Here is an 18,006-nt window from a genome sequence, read left to right as displayed (position 1 = left end):
TATTGTGACATGAGGAATAGAAAGCGAGTCAAAGAAAATTTTTACACTACTCATTCAGAAATTCCGATGTATTACATGGGTAGGGAAAATATTCATTATCTTATTTGTTGTTATACTAGAAGCTCGTTTTAACTAGATTATCTATCTCATGCTCTATCCTTCATAACTCGCTTGTTCGCAACAGCTTCGCTCAGGAACAGTTTTGGCCCAAGGACTTGTGTCCTGATAATAGTCAAAACAACATTTAACTCATTGGTTTTTATGACCTCGTAACATTTGTTGATCAAATGTCGCACGACGATTCAAGTCATTTACTCGATCTTTCACGATCTTACTTCAACTTGTAACCTCTGAAATACAGATACTCTGTTTATCATCGGGAGTTTTACACATTTATTTAATTGGGCGGTTCTCACGAGATTTATGGGCGAATAGAAGTAATGAAATATTTTGTCATGTATACAATATATAAAATCATATATGTACGTATGGATTCAAATGAATAAATTTACCCTTACCTATTTTGGCTAGTATATGCTAAAGTATACCATCGAAAATTATTTTAAAACCACTCCTTTATTGAGTCTTTTAATTAAGTCAAATTGTTTTATTTAAAATGGTACACGTTGTACATACTTCTAAATTTACTAAGAACTTCGTTCCTTTTATGGGGTCACATCAGACATTTAAAGCTTTTTCAAAACTTCTTTGATTGATTATATTAAAATTCTCGCATTATTCTACAGAGTGTTTGGATCACAGTTCTTCTCATCCTCCGTTTAACGATGAAACTTACCATTAAGTTCATTGATAGAAACACTTACACCACTTTGGATGCCGGTTTTATTAAATTTGTTGGAAAGCCTTTGCGCTCGTAAAATTTTCTCTCGTATGGTTGGACATGGCCGAAACGTGGACCAATAAATCAATTTTCTGGGGTACACTCGGTATTCACCCTATTGTAGGAAAGGCGCTAGGTGGGTTTCTACCCCAACTATTGTTATAGTGGGTACCATGGATATATATTACACTAGACCGTTTGAGGAGTTTTCTACTCTCAATATTCGCTGTCAACCGCAACACCCTCGTAAACAACAATCCTAGGATTCAATACTTTGAGGTGCACGAAATTATTTTTGGAGATTCATCTCACCTGGAGTCGGCCATTCTTTATAACCCGTGATTCGTGTTCTTTTCACCCGCACATAAATTTAAGAATATGAAAGAATCCTAGATTTCCTCTCATTGTGCGAGGAAGTTCACCCTCGTTGAAAGATCACATCTTTCGTACGTCTTCCTTTCGGAAATGTTATGAAAATTTACTTTGAAGTTCATGATCCTCGTTATCCCCTTTGTAGGAATTGTCTTAAACATCTTTACCACTGATATGGTTACTCTCCATATTTCTTCCTTTGTTGGCTGCAACTTTACCTCATTCGTCCTAGTTCGTCCCTTTGGGGAGCTCTTGTTCTATTTGTTAAGAAGAAAGATGGTTCCTTTCGTTTGTGCATTGATTATCGCGAGTTGAACAAGCTTACAGTTAAGAACCGTTACCCTCTTCCGAAAATTGATGATCTGTTCGATCACCTTCAAGGTTCGTCCATTTATTCTAAGATTGATTTTCATTCCGGTTATCACCAACTGCAGGCTAAAGAAACTGATGAAATGTCCCGTTCTTATTGATTAAAAACGTTCCATATTAATTGATTTCGTTGCGAGGTTTTGACCTCTATATGAGATGTTTTTCAAAGACTGCATTCATTTTTAAAACAAACCATAACCTTTATTTCATAAATAAAGGTTTAAAAAGCTTTACGTAGATTATCAAATAATGATAATCTAAAATATCCTGTTTACACACGACCATTACATAATGGTTTACAATACAAATATGTTACATCGAAATCAGTTTCTTGAATGCAGTTTTTACACAATATCATACAAACATGGACTCCAAATCTTGTCCTTATTTTAGTATGCAACAGCGGAAGCTCTTAGTATTCACCTGAGAATAAACATGCTTTAAACGTCAACAAAAATGTTGGTGAGTTATAGGTTTAACATATATATATCAAATCGTAACAATAGACCACAAGATTTCATATTTCAATACACATCCCATACATAGAGATAAAAATCATTCATATGGTGAACACCTGGTAACCGACATTAACAAGATGCATATATAAGAATATCCCCATCATTCCGGGATCCTCCTTCGGACATGATATAAATTTCGAAGTACTAAAGCATCTGGTACTTTGGATGGGGCTTGTTGGGCCCGATAGATCTATCTTTAGGATTCGCGTCAATTAGGGTGTCTATTCCCTAATTCTTAGATTACCAGACTTAATAAAAAGGGGCATATTCGATTTCGATAATTCAACCATAGAATGTAGTTTCACGTACTTGTGTCTATTTTGTAAATCATTTATAAAACCTGCATGTATTCTCATCTCAAAAATATTAGATTTTAAAAGTGGGACTATAACTCACTTTCACAGATTTTTACTTCGTCGGGAAGTAAGACTTGGCCACTGGTTGATTCACGAACCTATAACAATATATACATATATATCAAAGTATGTTCAAAATATATTTACAACACTTTTAATATATTTTGATGTTTTAAGTTTATTAAGTCAGCTGTCCTCGTTAGTAACCTACAACTAGTTGTCCACAGTTAGATGTACAGAAATAAATCGATAAATATTATCTTGAATCAATCCACGACCCAGTGTATACATATCTCAGTATTGATCACAACTCAAACTATATATATTTTGGAATCAACCTCAACCCTGTATAGCTAACTCCAACATTCACATATAGAGTGTCTATGGTTGTTCCGAAATATATATAGATGTGTCGACATGATAGGTCGAAACATTGTATACGTGTCTATGGTATCTCAAGATTACATAATATACAATACAAGTTGATTAAGTTATGGTTGGAATAGATTTGTTACCAATTTTCACGTAGCTAAAATGAGAAAAATTATCCAATCTTGTTTTACCCATAACTTCTTCATTTTAAATCCGTTTTGAGTGAATCAAATTGCTATGGTTTCATATTGAACTCTATTTTATGAATCTAAATAGAAAAAGTATAGGTTTATAGTCGGAAAAATAAGTTACAAGTCTTTTTTGTAAAGGTAGTCATTTCAGTCGAAAGAACGACATCTAGATGACCATTTTAGAAAACATACTTCCACTTTGAGTTTAACCATAATTTTTGGATATATTTTCATATTCATAATAAAAATCATTTTCCCAGAATAATAACTTTTAAATCAAATTTTATCATAGTTTTTAATTAACTAACCCAAAACAGCCCGCAATGTTACTACGACGGCGTAAATCCGATTTTACGGTGTTTTTCGTGTTTCCAGGTTTTAAATCATTAAGTTAGCATATCATATAGATATATAACATGTGTTTAGTTTATTTTAAAAGTCAAGTTAGAAGGATTAACTTTTATTTGCGAACAAGTTTAGAATTAACTAAACTATGTTCTAGTGATTACAAGTTTAAACCTTCGAATAAGATAGCTTTATTTGTATGAATCGAATGATGTTATGAACATCATTACTACCTCAAGTTCCTTGGATAAATCTATTGGAAATGAGAAAAATAAATCTAGCTTCAAAGGATCCTTGGATGGCTTGAAAGTTCTTGAAGCAGAATCATGACACGAAAACAATTTTAAGTAAGATTTCCACTCGAAATAAGATTGTTATAGTTATAGAAATTGAATTAAAGTTTGAATATGATTATTACCTTGTATTAGAAAGATAACCTACTGTAAGTAACAAAGGTTTCTTGATCTTGGATGATTACTTGGAATGGATTTAGAAAACTTGGAAGTAAACTTGCAATCTTGGAAGTATTCTTGATTTTATGAAACTAGAACTTTTGGAATTTATGAAGAACACTTAGAACTTGAAGATAGAACTTGAGAGAGATCAATTAGATGAAGAAAATTGAAGAATGAAAGTGTTTGTAGGTGTTTTTGGTCGTTGGTGTATGGATTAGATATAAAGGATATGTAATTTTGTTTTCATGTAAATAAGTCATGAATGATTACTCATATTTTTGTAATTTTATGAGATATTTCATGCTAGTTGCCAAATGATGGTTCCCACATGTGTTAGGTGACTCACATGGACTGCTAAGAGCTGATCATTGGAGTATATATACCAGTAGTACATACATCTAAAAGCTGTGTATTGTACGAGTACGAATACGGGTGCATACGAGTAGAATTGTTGATGAAACTGAACGAGGATGTAATTGTAAGAATTTTTGTTAAGTAGAAGTATTTGATAAGTGTCTTGAAGTCTTTCAAAAGTGTATGAATACATATTAAAACACTACATGTATATACATTTTAACTGAGTCGTTAAGTCATCGTTAGTCGTTACATGTAAATGTTGTTTTGAAACCTTTAGGTTAACGATCTTGTTGAATGTTGTTAACCCATTGTTTATTATAACAAATGAGATGTTAAATTGTTATATTATCTTGATATTATGATATATAATATATCTTAGTATGATATATATACAGTTAAATGTCGTTACAACGATAATCATTACATATATGTCTCGTTTCGAAATCATTAAGTTAGTAGTCTTATTTTTACATATGTATTTCATTGTTAATTCACTTAATAATATATTTACTTATCATTTAACATAATTAACCAAGTGTATTAATATCTTAATATGATTCATATGTACCTAGTAAGACGTTGTTATAACGATAATCGTTATATATATCGTTTTCTAGTTTCTTAAATTAATAGTCTCATTTTTATGTATATAACTCATTGTTAAAATACCTAATGAGATACATACTTATAATAAAATCATGTTAACTATATATATAACCATATATATGTCATCGTATAGTTTTTACAAGTTTTAACGTTCGTGAATCACCGGTCAACTTGGGTGGTCAATTGTCTATATGAAACCTATTTCAATTAATCAAGTCTTAACAAGTTTGATTGCTTAACATGTTGGAAACACTTAATCATGTAAATAACAATTTCATTTAATATATATATATAAACATGGAAAAGTTCGGGTCACTACAATACCTACCCGTTAAATAAATTTTGTCCCGAAATTTTAAGCAGTTGGAGGTGTTGATGTATCTTCTGGAAATAAAAGCGGGTATTTCTTCTTCATCTGATCTTCACGCTCCCAGGTGAACTCGGGTCCTCTACGAGCATTCCATCGAACCTTAACAATCGGTATCTTGTTTTGTTTAAGTCTCTTAACCTCACGATCCATTATTTCGACGGGTTCTTCAATGAATTGAAGTTTTTCATTGATTTAGATTTCGTCCAACGGAATAGTGAAATCTCCTTTACCAAAACATTTTTTCAAATTTGAGATGTGGAAAGTGTTATGTACAGCCGCGAGGTAGCTCCAGTTGGTAAGCTACTGGTCCGACACGATCTATAATCTTGAATGGTCCAATGTACCTTGAATTTAGTTTCCCCTGTTTACCAAATCGAACAACGCCTTTCCAAGGTGAAACCTTAAGCATGACCATTTCTCCAATTTCAAACTCTATATCTTTTCTTTTACTGTCCGCGTAGCTCTTTTGTCGACTCTGGGCGGTTTTCAATCTTTGTTGAATTTGGATGATTTTCTCGGTAGTTTCTTGTATTATCTCCCGACCCGTAATCTGTCTATCCCCAACTTCACTCCAACAAATCGGAGACCTGCACTTTCTACCATAAAGTGCTTCAAACGGCGCCATCTCAATGCTTGAATGGTAGCTGTTGTTGTAGGAAAATTCTGCTAACGGTAGATGTCGATCCCAACTGTTTCCGAAATCAATAACACAAGCTCGTAGCATGTCTTCAAGCATTTGTATCGTCCTTTCGCTCTGCCCATCAGTTTATGGATGATAGGCAGTACTCATGTCTAGACGAGTTCCCAATGCTTGCTGTAAAGTCTGCCAGAATCTTGAAATAAATCTGCCATCCCTATCAGAGATAATAGAGATTGGTATTCCATGTCTGGAGACGACTTCCTTCAAATACAATCGTGCTAACTTCCCCATCTTGTCATCTTCTCCTATTTGCAGGAAGTGTGCTGACTTGGTGAGACGATCAACTATTACCCAAATAGTATCATAACCACTTGCAGTCCTTGGCAATTTAGTAATGAAATCTATGGTAATGTTTTCCCATTTCCATTCCAGGATTTCAGGTTGTTGTAGTAGACCTGATGGTTTCTGATGTTCAGCTTTGACTTTAGAACACGTCAAACATTCTCCTACATATTTAGCAATATCGGCTTTCATACCTGGCCACCAAAAATGTTTCTTAAGATCCTTATACATCTTCCCCGTTCCAGGATGTATTGAGTATCTGGTTTTATGAGCTTCTCTAAGTACCATTTCTCTCATATCTCCAAATTTTGGTACCCAAATTCTTTCAGCCCTATACCGGGTTCTGTCTTCCCGAATATTAAGATGCTTCTCCGATCCTTTGGGTATTTCATCCTTTAAATTTCCCTCTTTTAAAACTCCTTGTTGCGCCTCCTTTATTTGAGTAGTAAGGTTAGTGTGAATCATTATATTCATAGATTTTACTCGAATGGGTTCTCTGTCCTTTCTGCTCAAGGCGTCGGCTACCACATTTACATTCCCCGGGTGGTAACGAATCTCAAAGTCGTAATCATTCAACAATTCAATCCACCTACGCTGCCTCATATTCAGTTGTTTCTGATTAAATATGTGTTGAAGACTTTTGTGGTCAGTATATATAATACTTTTGACCCCATATAAGTAGTTCCTCCAAGTCTTTAATGCAAAAACAACCGCGCTTAATTCCAAATCTTGCGTCGTATAATTTTGCTCGTGAATCTTCAATTGTCTAGACGCATAAGCAATCACCTTCGTCCATTGCATTAATACACAATCGAGACCTTGCTTTGATGCGTCACAATAAATCACAAAATCATCATTCCCTTCAGGCAATGACAATATAGGTGCCGTAGTTAGCTTTTTCTTCAATAATTGAAACGCCTTCTCTTGTTCATCCTTCCATTCAAATTTCTTCCCTTTATGCGTTAATGTAGTCAAGGGTTTTGCTATTTTGGAGAAATCTTGGATGAATATTCTGTAGTAACCAGCCAATCCTAAAAATTGACGTATATGCTTCGAAGTTTTTGGGGTTTCCCACTTTTCAACGGTTTTGATCTTTGGCGGGTCCACCTGGATACCTTCTTTGTTCACTATGTGACCGAGAAATTGAACTTCTTCCAACCAAAATGCACACTTTGAAAACTTAGCGTACAGTTTTTCTTTCCTCAATACTTCTAGCACTTTTCTCAAATGTTCTTTGTGCTCTTGATCATTCTTTGAGTAAATAAGTATGTCATTGATGAAAACAATGACAAAATTGTCAAGATATGGCCCACACACTCGGTTCATAAGGTCCATGAACACAGCTGGTGCGTTAGTCAATCCAAACGGCATAACCATAAACTCGTAATGACCATAACGCGTCCTAAAAGCAGTTTTTGGAATATCATCCTCCTTTACTCGCATTTGATGATATCCAGAACGTAAATCGATCTTCGAATAAACTGACGAGCCTTGTAGTTGATCAAATAAGTCGTCAATTCCCGGCAGTGGATAACGGTTTTTGATGGTAAGTTTGTTCAACTCTCTGTAGTCAATACACAACCTAAATGTACCATCCTTCTTCTTGACAAACAAAACAGGAGCTCCCCATGGTGATGTGCTTGGTCGAATGAAACCACGTTCTAATAGTTCTAGCAGTTGGCTTTGCAGTTCTTTCATCTCGAGCAGTGCGAGTCTATAAGGAGCACGAGCTATTGGTGCAGCTCCTGGTACAAGATCTATTTGAAATTCAACAGATCGATGCGGAGGTAATCCCGGTAATTCTTTCGGAAATACATCAGGAAATTCTTTTGCGACGGGAACATCATTGATGCTCTTTTCTTCAGTTTGTACTTTCTCGACGTGTGCTAGAACAGCATAGCAACCTTTTCTTATTAGTTTTTGTGCCTTCAAATTACTAATAAGATGTAGCTTCATGTTGCCCTTTTCTCCGTACACCATTAAGGGTTCTCCTTCTTCTCGTACAATGCGAATTGCATTTTTATAACATACGATCTCTGCTTTCACCTTCTTCAGCCAGTCCATGCCAACTATTACATCAAAACTCCCTAACTCTACTGGTATCAAATCAATCTTAAATATTTCGCTACCCAGTTTAATTTCTCGATTCCGGCATATATTATCTGCTGAAATTAATTTACCGTTTGCTAATTCGAGCAAAAATTTACTATCCAACGGCGTCAATGGACAACTTAATTTAGCACAAAAATCTCTACTCATATAACTTCTATCCGCACCCGAATCAAATAAAACGTAAGCAGATTTATTGTCAATAAGAAACGTACCCGTAATAAGCTCCGGGTCTTCCTGTGCCTCTACCGCATTAATATTGAAAACTCTTCCACGGCCTTGTCCATTCGTGTTCTCCTGGTTCGGGCAATTTCTAATAATGTGGCCTGGTTTTCCACATTTATAACAAACTACATTGGCATAACTTGCTCCGACACTACTTGCTCCGCCATTACTCGTTCCGACACCATTTGTTCCTTTCGTTCTATTAACCCCTGGTCCGTAGACCTTACACTTCGGCGCGCTATGACCATTTCTTTTACACTTGTTGTAAAATTTGGTGCAGAACCCCGAGTGATACTTTTCACACCTTTGGCATAGCTGCTTCTGATTGTTGTTGTTGTTACGGTCGTTATTGTTGTTGGGATGATTGTTGTAGTTGCTGTTGTTGTTGTTGTTGTTGTTGTTGGGCCGTTTGTTGTAGTTGCGATTGATGTTGCCATTGTTGGGATAATTGTTGCGATTATTATTGTAATTGTTGTTGTTGTTGTATTGGTGATTCTTATCACTGTTTTCCTCCCACTTTCTTTTGACTTGCTTCACATTGGCCTCTTCAGCCGTCTGTTCTTTAATTCTTTCCTCAATCTGGTTCACTAGTTTGTGAGCCATTCTACATGCCTGTTGTATGGAGGCGGGCTCATGTGAACTTATATCTTCTTGGATTCTTTCCGGTAATCCTTTCACAAACGCGTCGATCTTCTCTTCCTCATCTTCGAACGCTCCCGGACACAATAGGCGCAATTCTGTGAATCGTCTTTCGTACGTGGTAATATCAAATCCTTGGGTTTGTTACCCTTTAAGTTCTGTCTTGAGCTTATTGACCTCGGTTCTGGGACGGTACTTCTCGTTCATCAAGTGCTTGAATGCTGACCACGGTAGTGCGTACGCATCATCTTGTCCCACTTGCTCTAGATAGGTATTCCACCATGTTAACGCAGAACCTGTGAAGGTATGCGTAGTGTACTTCACTTTGTCTTCTTCAGTATACTTACTTATGGCAAACACCGATTCGACCTTCTCGGTCCACCGTTTCAATCTGATCGGTCCTTCGGTTCCATCAAATTCCAAAGGTTTACAGGCAGTGAATTCTTTGTAGGTGCATCCTACACGATTTCCTGTATTGCTAGATCCAAGGTTATTGTTGGTATGTAGCGCAGCCTGTAGTGCGGCTATGTTTGAAGCTAGAAAAGTACGGAATTCCTCTTCATTCATATTCACGGTGTGTCGAGTAGTCGGTGCCATTTCCTTTAAAATAGTCAAATGGAACAAGTTAATCATACAGAATATTAAGAGTAGTTAATAGTATTTCGTAGCATAATATGAACTCATTTATAAAAGCTTTTTCTTCATATTAGCGTTTTATAAGTTTAAATTCGGGTAGTACCTACCCGTTAAGTTCATACTTAGTAGCTAATATACAATTCAACTACTACAATTCTATATGAAAAACTGATTATAATAATATTTCGCGTTCAAACTTTTATACAATATTTTACAAACTTACAATACCGCTTATTTTACATAAAGCATGAAATATAGCACACAATAACTTTGATACAAGATAGTTGTGACGATAATTCTAGCTAGTACACAAGTCGTTCAGCAAAGGCAATAAAGACACGTAATTCATACGTCCAGAAACAAGTCATGCATTCTGGTTTTACTAGGACTACTTCCCATCCTTGGTCTTGTGGAACATAACCGTTATGGCCGTTGATAAGACAGCGTGTTGTAACGTCGTCAAAGGGACGAGGGTTACGTAATGACCAACAGTCTCGTAATAACCAAAAAACCTCATTTCTTACCCCAATTACCGACTCCGTCACTTGTGGGAACGTTTTGTTTAGTAGTTGTAGCCCGATGTTCTTTTTCTCACTTTGGTGAGAAGTGAACATTACTAACCCGTAAGCATAGCATGCTTCTTTATGTTGCATGTTAGCCTCTTTTTCTAAATCATGAAGTCCTATATTCGGATACATTGAGTCAAAATAATTTCTTAACCCGTTACGTAAAATAGCATTTGGGTTCCCCGCAATATATGCGTCAAAGTAAACACATCGTAACTTATGGGTTTCCCAATGTGATATCCCCCATCTTTCAAACGAAAGTCTCTTATAAACCAAGACATTCTTGGAACGTTCTTCGAATGTCTTACAAACTGATTTCGCAATAAATAGTTGTGCCGAAGAATTCTGACCGACTCTAGACAAGATTTCATCAATCATGTCTCCGGGTAGGTCTCTTAAAATATTGGGTTGTCTATCCATTTTGTGTTTTTATACTATAAAATAGACAAGAGTTAGATTCATAAAAAAAATACTTATTAATACAAGCAATTTTTACATATATCATAAAGCATAAGCACACTATATTACATATATTACACCACACGAATACAACTATCTTATTCCAACTCGCTCGTTTCTTCTTCTTCGGTTTTGGTTCATTTTGCCAAGTTTCTAGGGATATATGATGTTCCCCTAATACGAGCTGTCGTTTTCCACAACGGTTTAGAAAAATCTGGTGGTTTCGAGGTTCCCGGGTCATTGTTACAACTTAAGGGCTTCGGTGGTTGACGATACATATAAAGTTCATCGGGGTTGGAATTAGATTTCTCTATTTTTATGCCCTTTCCCTTATTATTTTCTTTTGCCTTTTTAAATTCAGTTGGGGTAATTTCTATAACATCATCGGAATTCTCGTCGGAATCCGATTCATCGGAGAATTGGTAATCCTCCCAATATTTTGCTTCCTTAGCGGAAACACCATTGACCATAATTAACCTTGGTCGGTTGGTTGAGGATTTTCTTTTACTTAACCGTTTTATTATTTCCCCCACCGGTTCTATTTCCTCCTCCGGTTCCTCCTCTTCCGGTTCTGATTCTTCTTCCGGTTCTGATTCTTCTTCCGGTTCTTCTTCGGGAACTTGTGAATCAGTCCAATATATATTCGACTCTTCGTTATTATTAGGTGAATCAATGGGATTTGTGCTAGAGGTAGACATCTATCACACAATATCAAACATGTTAAGAGATTAATATATCACATAATATATACATGTTAATAATATATAGTTTCCAACAAAAATGTTAAGCAATCATTTTTAAAGAAAACACGGTCGAAGTCCAGACTCACTAATGCATCCTAACAAACTCGATAAGACACACTAATGCAAATTTTCTGGTTCTCTAAGACCAACGCTCGGATACCAACTGAAATGTCCCGTTCTTATTGATTAAAAACGTTCCATATTAATTGATTTCGTTGCGAGGTTTTGACCTCTATATGAGACGTTTTTCAAAGACTGCATTCATTTTTAAAACAAACCATAACCTTTATTTCATAAATAAAGGTTTAAAAAGCTTTACGTAGATTATCAAATAATGATAATCTAAAATATCCTGTTTACACACGACCATTACATAATGGTTTACAATACAAATATGTTACATCGAAATCAGTTTCTTGAATGCAGTTTTTACACAATATCATACAAACATGGACTCCAAATCTTGTCCTTATTTTAGTATGCAACAGCGGAAGCTCTTAGTATTTACCTGAGAATAAACATGCTTTAAACGTCAACAAAAATGTTGGTGAGTTATAGGTTTAACCTATATATATCAAATCGTAACAATAGACCACAAGATTTCATATTTCAATACACATCCCATACATAGAGATAAAAATCATTCATATGGTGAACACCTGGTAACCGACATTAACAATATGCATATATAAGAATATCCCCATCATTCCGGGATCCTCCTTCGGACATGATATAAATTTCGAAGTACTAAAGCATCCGGTACTTTGGATGGGGCTTGTTGGGCCCGATAGATCTATCTTTAGGATTCGTGTCAATTAGGGTGTCTGTTCCCTAATTCTTAGATTACCGGACGTAATAAAAAGGGGCATATTCGATTTCGATAATTCAACCATAGAATGTAGTTTCACGTACTTGTGTCTATTTTGTAAATCATTTATAAAACCTGCATGTATTCTCATCCCAAAAATATTAGATTTTAAAAGTGGAACTATAACTCACTTTCACAGATTTTTACTTCGTTGGGAAGTAAGACTTTGCCACTGGTTGATTCACGAACCTATAACAATATATACATATATATCAAAGTATGTTCAAAATATATTTACAACAGTTTTAATATATTTTGATGTTTTAAGTTTATTAAGTCAACTGTCCTCGTTAGTAACCTACAACTAGTTGTCCACAGTTAGATGTACAGAAATAAATCGATAAATATTATCTTGAATCAATCCACGACCCAGTGTATACGTATCTCAGTATTGATCACAACTCAAACTATATATATTTTGGAATCAACCTCAACCCTGTATAGCTAACTCCAACATTCACATATAGAGTGTCTATGGTTGTTCCGAAATATATATAGATGTGTCGACATGATAGGTCGAAACATTGTATACGTGTCTATGGTATCTCAAGATTACATAATATACAATACAAGTTGATTAAGTTATGGTTGGAATAGATTTGTTACCAATTTTCACGTAGCTAAAATGAGAAAAATTATCCAATCTTGTTTTACCCATAACTTCTTCATTTTAAATCCGTTTTGAGTGAATCAAATTGCTATGGTTTCATATTGAACTCTATTTTATGAATCTAAACAGAAAAAGTATAGGTTTATAGTTGGAAAAATAAGTTACAAGTTGTTTTTGTAAAGGTAGTCATTTCAGTCGAAAGAACGACGTCTAGATGACCATTTTAGAAAACATACTTCCACTTTGAGTTTAACCATAATTTTTGAATATAGTTTCATGTTCATAATAAAAATCATTTTTCCAGAATAACAACTTTTAAATCAAATTTTATCATAGTTTTTAATTAACTAACCCAAAACAGCCCGCGGTGTTACTACGACGGCGTAAATTCGATTTTACGGTGTTTTTCGTGTTTCCAGGTTTTAAATCATTAAGTTAGGATATCATATAGATATAGAACATGTGTTTAGTTGATTTTAAAAGTCAATTTAGAAGGATTAACTTTTATTTGCGAACAAGTTTAGAATTAACTAAACTATGTTCTAGTGATTACAAGTTTAAACCTTCGAATAAGATAGCTTTATATGTATGAATCGAATGATGTTATGAACATCATTACTACCTCAAGTTCCTTGGATAAACCTATTGGAAATGATAAAAATAGATCTAGCTTCAAAGGATCCTTGGATGGCTTGAAAGTTCTTGAAGCAGAATCATGACACGAAAACAATTTTAAGTAAGATTTCCACTCGAAATAAGATTGTTATAGTTATAGAAATTGAATTAAAGTTTGAATATGATTATTACCTTGTATTAGAAAGATAACCTACTGTAAGTAACAAAGGTTTCTTGATCTTGGATGATTACTTGGAATGGATTTAGAAAACTTGGAAGTAAACTTGCAATCTTGGAAGTATTCTTGATTTTATGAAACTAGAACTTTTGGAATTTATGAAGAACACTTAGAACTTGAAGATAGAACTTGAGAGAGATCAATTAGATGAAGAAAATTGAAGAATGAAAGTGTTTGTAGGTGTTTTTGGTCGTTGGTGTATGGATTAGATATAAAGGATATGTAATTTTGTTTTCATGTAAATAAGTCATGAATGATTACTCATATTTTTGTAATTTTATGAGATATTTCATGCTAGTTGCCAAATGATGGTTCCCACATGTGTTAGGTGACTCACATGGACTGCTAAGAGCTGATCATTGGAGTGTATATACCAATAGTACATACATCTAAAAGCTGTGTATTGTACGAGTACGAATACGGGTGCATACGAGTAGAATTGTTGATGAAACTGAACGAGGATGTAATTTTAAGCATTTTTGTTAAGTAGAAGTATTTTGATAAGTGTCTTGAATTCTTTCAAAAGTGTATGAATACATATTAAAACACTACATGTATATACATTTTAACTGAGTCGTTAAGTCATCGTTAGTCGTTACATGTAAATGTTGTTTTGAAACCTTTAGGTTAACGATCTTGTTGAATGTTGTTAACCCATTGTTTATTATAACAAATGAGATGTTAAATTGTTATATTATCATGATATTATGATATATAATATATCTTAGTATGATATATATACAGTTAAATGTCGTTACAACGATAATCGTTACATATATGTCTCGTTTCGAAATCATTAAGTTAGTAGTCTTATTTTTACATATGTATTTCATTGTTAATACACTAAATAATATATATACTTATCATTTAACATAATTAACCAAGTGTATCAATATCTTAATATGATTCATATGTACCTAGTAAGACGTTGTTATAACGATAATCGTTATATATATCGTTTTCGAGTTTCTTAAATTAATAGTCTCATTTTTATGTATATAACTCATTGTTAAAATACCTAATGAGATACATACTTATAATAAAATCATGTTAACTATATATATAACCATATATATGTCATCGTATAGTTTTTACAAGTTTTAACGTTCGTGAATCACCGGTCAACTTGGGTGGTCAATTGTCTATATGAAACCTATTTCAATTAATCAAGTCTTAGCAAGTTGGATTGCTTAACATGTTGGAAACACTTAATCATGTAAATAACAATTTCATTTAATATATATATAAACATGGAAAAGTTCGGGTCACTACAACTGATATTCCAAAAACCGTTTTTCGTACCCGTTATGGTCACTGCGAATTTCTTGTTATGCCATCCGGATTAACTAACACACCTGCTGTGTTCATGGACCTCATGAACTGTGGGTGTAGCCCATATCTGGATATATTTGTTATCGTTTTCATCGATAATATCCTTATCTATTCCAATTAGTGATCAAGAGCACGAAGATAAGTGCTTGATTTGTTAAGAAAAGAAGAGTTGTATGCTGAATTTTTCTAAATGTGTGTTCTGGTTGAAAGAAGTTCAATTCCTTGGGCACGTTGTTAGTAAACAGGGAATTCAAGTTGATCCTGCTAAGATTGAGGTAATTGGGAAGTGGGAAAATTCCGAAAACTCCAACTCAGGTTCGTCAGTTTCTAGGGTTGGCAGGTTACTATAGAAGGTTCATTCAAGATTTCTCTCGTATAGCGAAACCTCTGACTGCTTTAACGCATAAGGGGAAGAAGTACGAGTGGAAGGATGAACAAGATATTGCTTTTTAAATTTTGAAGAAGAAGTTGACTACCGCTCCAATATTATCACTACCTGAGGGTAATGATGATTTTGTTATTTATTGTTGTCATAACCCGTCCTAAACCATAAGGACAAATATAATAACATATGATTTCATCGCGAGGTACTGACATCTATATGCGACATTTTTCAAAGAAAACTGCATTCGTTTTTACAATACAAACCATAACTTTTATTAAAATACAAGGTTTAAACCACATAATAATGAATATCGTTTAGCGATAATCTTAGCCTTACAAACATTACATGTGATGATAACAATACGATTTCCAACATATTTTACATTGCAAATCCTCCGATATGCAGTTTTATTTTTTTGACACAAATATGCATACTCCAGATCTTGCTTAAATTCAACATGATGCAGCGGAAGCTTTTAGTTATCACCTGAGAATAAACATGCTTAAAACGTCAACATAAAGTTGGTGAGATATAGGTTTAATGCCGGCAACGTTATAAATATAGACCACAAGATTTCATATATAAACGTTTTAATAAAAATATTCTAAGTTGTTGAGCACTTGATAACCATACTTAACATTTAATCAACGTCGCATATTCCCTTTATTATGAAATCTTACTACACCGTACCAAGTGTAGTCACCGAAACGAAGTACTGTGCAACCGTTGAATACTGGTCGTCCAGTCCGGTTAGGGTTGTCAGGCCCGATAGATCTATCAACAGGATTCGCGTTTACAATGTCATACCCCGTCCTAATCCGTCTGGACGAAGTCACCAACATCTGGTTCCATTGCGATGATCAACTCCAAATAATATATTTAAAATGAGCAAATGCACAGCGAAAGATTTCTTTCATACTTATTGTATTTTGTAGTAAAAATACATTTGACGACATTGAACAATTGTAGGGTTCGCCTCGGATTCACGAACCATCGTGATCATCATATCGACACCATCATCATAGGTATAATCATCCTCATCTAACCAACGAATTCCATAATAATATCATTATCATCCCTTGTATGTCTAGTAACACATCATCATCATACTTAATTTCTAACTTCTATTGTCGTCATAATTATGAATCTCATTGCTAACCAACATCATCCTTATGTATAGTTTCTCGGCCCACTTGAGTAATAAAGGATTTTTTTTTGGGTCCCAAATTACATCAAGAAGGTTTACGATCATCACATACATCAAACCCGATAATTAGCTAAGCCCAAGTACAATTATGGGATCTCTTTTGCGATTTATGATCATGCGTCACCATTCCATTCGATGTTTGTGTCTTCAACTATAACTTCTAGCAACACGTTTGTGATACAAAACACCAACCCTCATTATAAAATTAGTTTTAGGAGATTTCAAAAGTTCGTGATGTTGGTGTTGTTGTGATAGTATAGAAGTAAGCCAATTCACCACTTATTGGTTCGGGATTAAATGGATTTTTATGAGATTAAAGAGAAAATGAGGGTTAGGAGGTGATTAAAGGTGGCGGTTGGAGTTTAAACATAAACAGGAAAAAATATATATCGATTATGATGGGTGGTCGATAGGTGGTGCATGGGAGGGTGGAAGGTAACCGGTAGTTTTGGTGAGAAGGAGTTCATGGTGGTTGTAGGATGGTGTAGATGGTGGCCGTGGTTTGTAGGATGCTTGGACAATCCCATAACCGAGTCGGGTAAAAAAAAAGAAAAGTAATGATATCTAATTGTTGTACGCTAGATTTTTCTTCTTCTTGTTTTCTAAACTAACTTGGTGATGGTACATATAATAATAGAAATATTAAAATAATTACAAGGTGGCAAAAGAAACATGAAACCAGCTGTATGTTGTTATAATCCTACCGATACTCTTATCCCTATTAAATTTAGGACTGGTACATCGTACTCTGTTGTTAAATCAGTGGCGGATAAAAGTGCTCTGAAAAATCCCATATTTTTAAATTAGCTATATTTATTTATTTTGGTCATTATGGTATAAAATTCGATCATTAACTATTAAGTAAAAATTACATTAATTATTCACTCCCATCCCCCAAGTAAAATATAAAAAATTTTAAAATTTGACAAACAACTTCTAAATATATTATTACTAAGCCTAAAATTTATAAAACTCATTTTCGGATCACCGTTTATTTTAAAATCATATAAGTTCGAATTAAACTTGTTTAATATCAATCGAAACATCAAACAAGTATTAAAATCATTTAATATTTATTTTTAATATACTTTATTTATATATAGAGATATATATAATAATTATTATAATATCTTATTTTTATTTTATTAATTTTTAATAACAACAACATATAATACTTTAAATTATATTTTGAATTATTATTTATATATACATACACACATATCTATTCACAATTAATTGT

Source organism: Rutidosis leptorrhynchoides, chromosome 7 (genome assembly GCF_046630445.1).
Source record: "Rutidosis leptorrhynchoides isolate AG116_Rl617_1_P2 chromosome 7, CSIRO_AGI_Rlap_v1, whole genome shotgun sequence".
Classification (NCBI taxonomy): Eukaryota; Viridiplantae; Streptophyta; class Magnoliopsida; order Asterales; family Asteraceae; genus Rutidosis; species Rutidosis leptorrhynchoides.
Note: the sequence above shows the minus strand (reverse complement) of the source record.